Source organism: Ischnura elegans, chromosome 6, assembly GCF_921293095.1.
Source record: "Ischnura elegans chromosome 6, ioIscEleg1.1, whole genome shotgun sequence".
In the NCBI taxonomy this organism is placed as follows: Eukaryota; Metazoa; Arthropoda; class Insecta; order Odonata; family Coenagrionidae; genus Ischnura; species Ischnura elegans.
This window is the reverse complement of record NC_060251.1, coordinates 113,726,079-113,735,422: the sequence shown is the minus strand read 5'-3', so window position 1 is coordinate 113,735,422 and position 9,344 is coordinate 113,726,079.

Here is a 9,344-nt window from a genome sequence, read left to right as displayed (position 1 = left end):
TTTGTAGCAGGTTGAGTCCAGCTTTTGATCTATTTCCTTTCCAGCCCGCTCTTTCGATTAAACGATTTGTAGACCCCACATAGCTTTTGGTTTTATATGGTTTGGTTGCTGTGGTAATGTCCCCCTTTTTGTTCCTCGCGAGGTGCACTTGGCTGCCTTTTTTAGAATTTTTTTATGCTTTGAAGCAGCAGCGTAAAATGTGCAATGGCCATGGTATTTATACGTATACTTTCCTATAGAGTAGGTACCTAGTAGGTACTACCTACTATCTGGCATTACAATCGTTGGGTTGGTTTACTGAATGCCTCCATTTCCCGTAACCTATTCCTTAGCTTCCAAAGACTTGGCAGAATATACAGCAAGAAACAAATTCGTTATGAAAAAATATTTTTACCGAAGTTTCAAAATTCAAAAGTGTTTCGTTTTTCTGAGGCTATTCTCAGAGTACGAATAACATAAATTTATTGTTGTCCTTCTCTTCGCCTCTACATTTAACGTCTTGGGGTTCATGTCTTGAAGAATTTAAATGCTATTTTTTGCGAAGGGGACAGCTGCCAGTGAATTTGTGGACCACCTCTTAGGCATGATTTTGGGTTTAATCGCACAAAGGGGACTATGGGCTCAAAAAGTGTAAAGCTGTGAAGGAGAACTGTGAGGACAAAAAGTAAAATAAATGTCCGCAATACAACAATAATAATACAAATCAAAGACATAGGAAATAATTTGGAGTTGCCAGATTAATATTTCTTTTGAAAGTCTGTAGCTTTGGAAGCGCTTAAAATTTACTTTAACTTTGTATCGTAGTTTCTTACGAGTTTAGCTACTATAATTATCCATCTTGCTTCCAAAGGTAGGATGTTTATACCATTTCATCAGGGCTTTTTTTGCAATGGATTAGATTTTTTATATGCATTGGATTTGGAAAAAAAACCTTAATGAAGGTGTATAAATATGCCGAAACGTTGGCAAAAATTGCAGTTAGATTCTTCAAGACCTATACTCTAAGTACTAATGAGTGGCATAACTTTCCTTCAGTGGCCACATTTTTGAGATAAATCTCCGATACTCGAGTCCCATAGACCTCTCAGAGTCTGAGGCTAGTCTCCAAGGGAAACAGTTTTGAGATAAAGTCTCATGAACTGTTCTCCAATTTTTGTCACCAGTGGACAAGTGACTTAACTTTGTACCGTAGTTTCTTACGGGTTTAGCTGCTATAATTATCCATCGCGAGTGTCTCCGATTTTCCTATTTACGCCTCGTGTTGTAAGCGAATCGAGTTCGGCTTAATTCAGGTCGCCGCTTCGTCGAGCTCTAAAAGCCGCCGGCGGAAAGTTTATCACGTTAAACCGACCATCTCTCTCTCTCTCGGCGTAACAAATGACGAACGAAAATATATATTTACGATTATGATGCGACTCGTCCCGAAAAGTTGTTGCGCTGTAAATTTTAACCGTGGGGGAAACTAATTAATTCGGGGAAAATTCTAAATGTAATGGGTAATGATCGCCCGTGATGGTAATTAGCCATAAGCCATCGTTTTATTGAGAGTGGAGGCTTTAAAACTCCATTAAAAAGCATCGCAAGTTGGATTCGCTCCGTGATTTTGCATTTTTCGATGGGAAGTTTCCCTTTTACAGCGCTCGCCGGGAATGTTTATGGCGATAATTTCCCTCCCTGCTCGTGATGTCTGTCGTACAACTTCGGCAACACTCGTTTCATAATAGCTCCTGACTCTGAATATTTCGGTAGTGAAACTTCTAGTGCTTCGAGATAAACACAAAGGGATAGAGGTATATTTTTATTACGTCCTAAAAACTGTTCATTGGTTAGTAGCAAGATCGTGGCCATTATTCAGCCGTTTCATAAACCTTAAAGCGAGATATCAAAAGCGCTGTTCGGAGAAGCGAATTCGAAATATCGCGAGCCGTTCTACCCACGCACATTTGTTGGGTTATTAACCTTTTATTCAACTTGGTAACGTATGAACGTTAAGGGAAATAATAAGCTGTTCTAGGAAAACTACTTCCTTTTGAAAAATGTTTATTTTGATGAAACGATGCCTTGAGAAAAAATTTATTCTTACCGTGTTGATTTAGGACCGCACTTTTTGCGTTTGAACAGTTTGGTAGTGTTCTTTTTTTCAAATCTATCTTTTTACCTGCATGAAAAAATTCAATGCCTGCATTTTGTATCCGTGGAACACGTGTATCTTAGTGTTAATGCCCAATATCATTACTGCTCTTTATCTGATACATGTTTTCCGTTTATCGATACGTGTTATTTAAATTTTTGGTGTTATCGTCTCATCTCAAAGGAAAATTTTAAATCATCTCTCTTAAATACGTTTAATATTTCTTCTAACCCCTGTAAGCGTCTATGTCGATGTCTGATCAAGCTTCCGCCTTGACAGAGGTGTCGTAACGTAAGGTTCCGTGATGTGTAGTAACACTTATCTTATTTGGTGTGGTCTTCATTTATACTTGTGCCTCAAGTCTTCTGATCTGGTTCCAAATAATGAAAGAATAATCTAGAGCTCTTAGGTTTTTTAAGGGAAGGTGAGTAGGATAAATTAGTAAAATTCTGAAAACTTATACATTTTGCGATGAAACCTGATGAAAACACGAACCTCGATTATGATACATAATAATTTTTTCATCAAACAGATTGCAAACTTTTCATGCAAGGTTTATTATCACACTTATGTGCTACACTTTCATCGTTCATTCCTCGTATTCCATCAGGTAAATCCTGAAAACACTCTATTAATGAGACATATAGGTGATAATTTATTCCAGTTAATTGCAAGAAATAATTTCTCTTCTTCTCCCATTGAAAATCTACTTTTGTTTACGGCTTGCATCTTACGGCATCTATCTTACGGCTCAGTTGCGTCCAACTGTAGACCAGTGTATATACATTAATCAGCGGCATCTAGGTCTTAATTTGTGAAAGGCGCAGTAATGGTGATTTCCATATTCACGCGCGGCTGCCTGGCTGCATTGTGTGGGGATGGATGTGCCAGCCTCCGCGATTATAAATCTTCTCTTCCTCTTCGCTTTGGGAGTTCTTCCTTTTATTGAAATGCTCGCCCTGAGCCAGGCCCCATTCCTGCCTGCCTTGACCCACTGCTCGCCGAGATGGGAGCGAACTCCCGCGTCTTCCCTTGATAAGGGCGAGGTGGGCGGCCTATTATTCATCATCATTACCTCAGCTTCCGACTACCTATCTCGCCTAACTGTATCCATTCCCCTTTCGTCGAGCGAAGGTGCTCAGCACGCACCGATGAAGACGCCCCTTGCGTGGAGTTAGTTAGTTAGGTAACGGTTTCAAATCCTCGTGTAGACTTTCGCGGTGAGGTGAAGATTCGGCGGGGAGAAGGGGTGTAGCCAGGACGATGTGTTGGGGAGGGGGCACGACCCGGGAGGACGGGGGGATGGAACCCCCCTCAGTGTAAAACGTGAGCCTTTTTATCTCCAGAAATCACATTTTATGCTACTTTGGCACTTAAAATCTACATCTACGTCAGCATAATACCCTGCGAGCCACCTATAGGGTGTTTGGCAGGGGGTGATCAATCATTACCATGCAGCATGCAATTGGACTCCCTCATGCACAGTCCGTCATTTATCGCATGCATAGCGTAGAATGAGACTGTGTGTTTTCGGTTGCCTAACCACAAAAACTGCTTCTTTTTTTTGGGACACGATAATAGGTCATTTTCTCGATAATGAAAAGGAATAGAGCTGACGTATTTCGTCTTAAATATCAAGAAAAGTACCTAAGTTTGTTATACCTTATTTGAAAAAAATGAGTGCTTGCTAAAACCAAATTTAAATCATTTACATTTTTATCGTTTTTCATTAAAAATTTCGAAATTTCAAGATAAAATAGCGAACAGGGGATAGTAACAGATTTTGAAAAAAGTCATATCTGTGATAACCACCCGGGTACGCAACTTTTGCCGGATATTACGATTCGCTCCTAAAAAAAAGTGGCAAAACGAGGCACCCTAACGCACACCACACCGTCCAAAAAACGTCACGCATACTAACAAATTGTACTACCACATGCTGTTATAAATAAAAATAACTTTGAAAAACATGCCATATAGCATACATAAGTTAGTAGGCTACAATGCAAGTCATCGTCAATCTATTTATGAGTTCTAACGCAGCCGTTATAATCTCTTATTGATCGTGAAAGAAAAGACATTCTGAATCTGTCTGTTCTGCAGTCGATTTCACTTATTTTATTTGAATGATCTAACCTTCTTTCGTAGGGTAGCTGTTTTTTCTTCAACATACTAGGCTGTAAAATAGATAGAAGAATAATTTTGGTATAGGTTAATATTTTCCTGCTAACATTAATACGTTTGCGGGGGTACGTGCCCCTTCGTGGCTACGCCACTAGCGGAGAGGTTTGAGGAATATGAACCACTTGTGTCCATCTTTTAGGAAACCATTTCGCTGACAACACAGCTAGCTTCTTCAGACCGATGAAGTGCAGGGAGGTGGTATCGATCGTATTCTATTGGACGTCTTATTTATCCGTCGGAGTCAGGCGTCTTCTCATTGGACCGACCGCTACAAACCAGGTGAAACTAATGTCTACAAAGACAGACACACGCGGTGTATAACCTCTACATCTACATAACACCCTGCGAGCCACCTATAGGGTGTTTCGCAGGGGGTGACAAATCACCAACATGCAGCATGTGAGAGGACCGCTACATGCACACCGCACGGTCATAGAAATATTACGCACACTAGCAAAATATGCATGCTTATTCATAAAAAATTGCTAATGGTTAGTAATTCCTAGAGCAAATACATGCAAAGTTAGAACTATGAAAAAACATGCAATGAGTGATCATAGCGAGCGACGCCATTAATCCTATCAATTGAGACAACGTTGATACCCTTAATAGTACGAGGGAAGAATGACATTTTAAACCTCTCTGTTTTGCAGTCTATTTCTTTTATTTTATTCTCATGATCGCGTCTACTATAGTACGATGGTAAACGAAGGATATGATTCACTTCGTCTGAGAAAATATCTTCTTCGAATATCCCAAGTAAGTTAATCCTATACTTCGATCTACGGTCCTGTAACGATTCCCATCCTAACTCGTGTAACATACTGGAAACGCTGCACTTTTTGTCGTAAAAACTCATCACAAAACTGGCCGCCCTACGCTGTACTCGATTGATTTCAGCTGTTAGTCCTACTTCGAAAGGGTCCCACACGCTAGCAGCATAATCCAAGTGAGGCCTCACTAGAGTCAGGTAGCTTACTTCTTTCACCTTTTCTGGGCATATACGGAGAATTCTTTTCTTTTTTCTCTCTCCGCTGAAATGTAACGACTTAATTTTGGGGGAGTTTGGATATCGACAGCGAAGCATCACCGAACGCGATACGAAGTTTCAGTTTCACAGTTTCCGTTCCAGTACAATTGCAAATAAAAAGAAAAAAATCAGAATTGGGAAAATACAAAGAGAAAAATCCCACCTCTAATGTAACTAGCATTCAACTGGAGGACTGAGTTTTTTTATTTTCGTGTAATTTTATTTGATTTCACTGCATCATTTTACTTCACCAATTTTTTGCTTCGCTTTAACGTTGAGTTCCAATTAAAATATGAAGATTTTGGTGAGCCTTCGCGCAAATGCCTGTCGATATTATCACCTTTAGGTTATCTAAATTTAATTTTATTTCAGTGGCACACCATATTGAAACACAAAATTAATTAAGCTTTAATTAAGGATTAAGTAACTAAGCTCTTTACCAAATTTTTCTGTTTTGGAATCATTGACCAATCATTTATGCATATCTGCTCAACTTAAAGTTACTGTTAATGATTACAAAATCCATCAATAGAACAAAGTAATATATTCTGGCTTATTGGAGAATTTCCAGCTTATCTATTTGGAATAAGTATTCTGGCAGAAAAGAACTCAATTGTTCATTTGGACCATACATAAATGGGTAATAATCCAGTATTTATTTCCCGTAAATGTGTTTCAAGCAACTTTGCTTCGTAACATGCATTTATCGGGCCTTATGTCATCTTTTACGGAATTGATTCAATTATGGCAATAGGGTAGTTTCCTTCATCAAAGAAAACGAAATGCATTGATTGCGACTCCTTACCCACCATTAGTGTATTCATAATATACAAATTCTTTGGTTTTAGAAATCCCAGTTTAGACGAATGGCAACGGTCCTCCATTCTCCCTCCTTCACACCCAAAAATAGTTATGTTAGAAAATTTGAAACTATTCTTTTAGCTTAGACTTTGGGATCGAAACTTTTTCATGCAATGCCTGTAACCGAAATGATCTTTGCTAAGGATCTGTGTCTATCAGTTGTGGATTAATAATCCTCTTAGTTGCTTGTCTTTCTGAGCATTTAGGGACCCGTTGGAGGGAAAAATAATTGACTACGGCAAAAATCAAACATGCTCACTACCACAAAAGTCATATCCATTGACCGAGTTTGGTTCTTGGTCGAATGAAAAAGGATTTTAGTAGCGAATGACCTCATTTTTTTCAGCGCTGCAGTCTATGTTTTACATCCTTGTCTCGCTAATGGATGTGTTACGAAAAAATTAGTAGCCTTTAAAACATTTCGAGTATTCAGGAGGAAAAAAAAAGTTATCTTGGGATATTCTATGGAATTCGTTTTCTTTTTTGCGTATGCCGGTCGCAATATCGAAATGAAAATTCTGTGCCAAGCGGTGCACTTGAAATAAATTGCCGATAAAAGCCGTTTATGGGGGGATTGGAGGGGTTTTTGAAATGTTTTGACCGTGCCCGTGCAATAATGAGTCTCGCTGAAGAGTTGATTATTTTTGTGCGGCCTTTAATGAAATGAAAAAATAAAAAAACTCAACAATATCCCATAACTGTTTTTTTGGGAGCACACCGTCATTGCTGAAGTATGTGTGCGATTTTAATTATTTTTTTCTCTCTCTCTTTTTAGGGGTATTTTTTTTCCTCATCGGGGATTTTCAATTGCTCCCGTATGAAAATGCCCTCGTTGAAATACTGCCGTAATTTCTCTCCTTTATTTTTTTTTATTGTTGCTGTTGTTATGTTTATTATTATTATTTTTCAACCAAAACTGGACCGAACGCCTATTCGGGCGAAAGTGTGTGTATTGCGATGGAGTACAGCCGCGAACGGGGTTTTGGGTCGTTATCACAGTCCAGGAATGCGGCCAGCAACGTAGTGGTTCATTGGAGCGATTTTGAAGGCTATTTCGGGGGAGAGTAGGTATGGAGTCCGGCCATGCGATAGGTACTCGTGTATCTGTAATGCGAACGAGGGAGTCGCTGTGGGGAGATGGTCCTACACGCCCCAGCGTTCATTCCAAAACACCAGTCATTTCGGCATAATTATGTATTCACGATAATACTGCGTATTTCAACTTTTACGTACAAACCCTGATACTCGGTGCGGCTGAGCTTTGATCCACCGAGTGCGTCCACTGGGTTGCAGAATTAAACTGTACTCATCCACCATCCTACCCTCCTCTACTGCTGAGAAATATTTGCAAATTCTACGTCAATTAGGGAAAAACTACATATTTCCCTAAATAAATCCCTTCGTCTACTCCTAAACCTACTCCGCCTTGTCCGAATGTCTGTCATCCTTTCTGCTCGCAAGCTGCCCATGGTAAATGCTAGGTACATCTTAAAGTTAGTCATTAACTTCAAGTCCAAGCTCATGGCACCCCGGAACACGCTCCTCACATGTCTTTCCTTCATATCTACCAAGCTCGTACTTTGCATTTTATATTTTTGTTTTTATGTACTTCCTGATTTTATGTTTCCACCCGACATGGACGCCGACTTACAAAAAATATTGGGGGCCCAAACCGGGGATCTTGCCCAGGGAAATTTTATGATAATAAAAAGTTTTATAAGCATTTTAGAAGAGTCATAAGATCAAAATTAGAACCCTGATAACTCGAATCTCGATATATGGACATCCGCGGAAAATCTACAAGCCTGACACATTTTTTCTTCATAACCATAACGAATTTTTGAGGGGGCTCGGGCCCCCTCAGGTCCCATGGAGTCAGCGCCACTGCCACCCGACATTATAGTCGACTTGTAACAATTTATGTAATAATAACAATAATTTGGAACTATAACCCAGCAATTTCACTTCGTGTAGATTTAGTAAGTAAATTATCAATATGTAATTTTTTCAAATGTTGAAATATACTTGATTTTTTTAAAAAAATATATGTACGACGCGCAACAAACTGAGTGAGCCCTGGGTTGCGGATGGTGAGTTGACCTCTATGCATTGAGAATGATGAACTATGTTGTAGTACTGCCCTCTAATATTATTTAATAACGTGTTTCGATTGCGTAACAGTACCTGATTGATCGTAATGAAACCGATACACGTGTTGTGGGCAGTGAAATAAAATCATTGGGCAGTACGATACATTTGTTTGTCATTCAATGCGTTGTTCCTCGATATCTCGCCAGAAAAAGTTGTCTTTATCTGCGAAAAATCCACAGAGGATAATCATTTACCTTGACTGGAATTCGAACCCGGATCCCTCGATTCCCGGTCGGGTGCTTCATCCAGTTGAGCTACCGAGGCGTCATTCTCCCCTGCCACAGGGGTAGCTTAACTCTCTGAAGCACTCGGCCGGAAATCGAGGGATCCGGGTTCGAATCCTAGTCAAGGGGACTGATTATCCTCTGTGGATTTCGCACAATTTGTGCATTGCGGGTGACTCCGTAAAGTTATCACCGTGCCTAGTCCCGGTATACTTAAACTTGTCTTTATCTAGGTATAGAGGTTGACCCACAATCTGCGACACTGGCTTCGATATAAGGGAGTTTGAAAACAATCGTAGAAGGGAAGGTAGAAAGGAAGAAGAATGTGGACGTATATTTTGTCATTATTCGTTATAGTTTTATGACCGTGTGGTGTCTATTTGGAGATCCTGTTGCATGCTGCATAATGGTGCTCGATCACCCCATGCCAAGCACCTCAGTGGTGGCTTGCAGGGTATTATGTAGATGTAGAAGCAAAGCTCTCCTCAGTTTAGTCATTGTGATTGATAGTGTGGCATGAATTGTGAGTGAATAGGAAATGAATAGGTTTTATCATTCTCTCTCTCTTTCTCAGTGCTACGATTCTCCTATGATTAGCAAGGACTATTCGATTTGAATTAGTGTCTGAGATATTTTGTTGCACATTTTCATAATTTAATGTGAATATCTACATTCAAAATATTTGCACTTAAACGATATATTTTCCCATACTTCCTGGTGAAATGGCTAGGTTTTTTTTATGGAAGTTATACAATTTCTCTGT